Source organism: Aethalodelphis obliquidens, unplaced genomic scaffold, assembly GCF_003676395.1.
Source record: "Aethalodelphis obliquidens isolate GAN/ISIS:26980383/991018 unplaced genomic scaffold, ASM367639v1 scaffold952, whole genome shotgun sequence".
Lineage (NCBI taxonomy): Eukaryota > Metazoa > Chordata > Mammalia > Artiodactyla > Delphinidae > Aethalodelphis > Aethalodelphis obliquidens.
The window spans coordinates 7,412-8,783 of record NW_020838863.1 but is presented as its reverse complement, the minus strand read 5'-3'; the positions used below and the strand labels follow the sequence as shown (position 1 = coordinate 8,783).

At 51.2% G+C, this 1,372-nt stretch overlaps 1 pseudogene; it reads left to right on the top strand.

Annotated features, from left to right (window-relative positions):
- Positions 1-133: 133 nt before the first annotated feature.
- On the top strand, positions 134-1,160 carry LOC113616933 (MAU2 chromatid cohesion factor homolog pseudogene; annotated as a pseudogene).
- The last annotated feature ends 212 nt before the right edge of the window (positions 1,161-1,372 follow it).

Below are 1,372 nucleotides of genomic sequence, written 5' to 3'. Positions count from 1 at the left end.
TATGGTGAGTGGGTCTAGAAGGTAATTCAGGCACACGAGGCAGGTGAGCTCTTTCTGGAAGGCTCCTGGGATGTCTGTGTCCATTTTTCTAAGGGAGGGAAATCAGGAGTTTATTCCTCTTCCCCCAAGACAAATGAGGCCCAAGGACCAAGAGGACTTGGTGTCAGCCTGCAACCTCCTGAGTGTGGAGGCCGAGAACACTCCATGTGGTGGGATCTGAGTACACACGGCCACTGGTCCTGCTCAGCAAAGGGATGCTGCAGCTGATGCAGTGTAAGTTGCAGGAAGTCCACCCATTGCTGACTCTCTGTGGACAGATAGTTGAGAACTGGCATGGGAACCCTATCCAGAAGGAGTCTCTGTGTGTCTTCTTCCTGGTGCTCCAGGTTACCCACTACCTGGGTGCTGGTCAGGTAAAGCGCGTGAAGCTGTGCCCGAAGCGGCTGCCGCAGTGCATCCACACCATCTCCATACTGCACATGAGAAGATAGTGCCCAGCAACCACGCCAACCTCTTCCACTGGCTGCCCAAGGGACACATGTGCTTGCTTGTCTACCTGGTGACTGTGATGCACTCCATGCAAGCCGGCTACTTAGAGAAAGTGCAGAAGTCCACAGAGCAGGCCCTCATGTAGCTGGAGAAGCTCCAGGTGCTCTACTGCAGCCCCATCCTGTCCTCCTTCCAAGTAATCCTGCTTGAGCACATCATCACGTTCAGGCTCGTGACAGGACATAAGGCCACTGCACTGCAGGAGGTGTCCCAGGTGTGTCAGCTGTGCCAGCAACCCCCCTGGCTCTGCTCCAACCACTCAGCATACACTGCCGGGCTTGTATTGTGTCTCTGTCAACTGCATGGACAATGCTAAAGCCCAGTTCACCACAGCTTTGCGGCTCACCAGTCACCAGGAGCTGTGGGCCTTCATGGTGACCAACCTGTTGAGTGTGTATATAAGGGAAGGAAGTAGACACCAAGAGGTACTATTCAGTTTGTCGGAGAGGATCAGTGCAGACCACAGCTTCCCTGTCAGCTCGCACTGCCGGCTAACGGCAGCTTTCCAAGTGCTTAGGCTCTTCGTCTTCCAGGGACGCTATGAGGAGGCCAGTCGCACTTTACATCATGTTTGTCTCTGCGTATTTCTTGAAGCCTTTCTTTGCTTCTAGGGCATTTTGTACATAGAACAGTTGAAATAAGAACCTCAAAACTTACCGTCTGTCCTGATGTTAAGGTGCGTTTAGTGACCACTCTGTTATCTATGTATATGTAAAGTTAAGGATAAGTTCTTAAGTGTACAGTTAAAAATTCAGTACTTGATATTTAATATTCCACTCTAGCTTTATGGAAGCCAACCCGTGTGTACGTGCATGCATGTGTG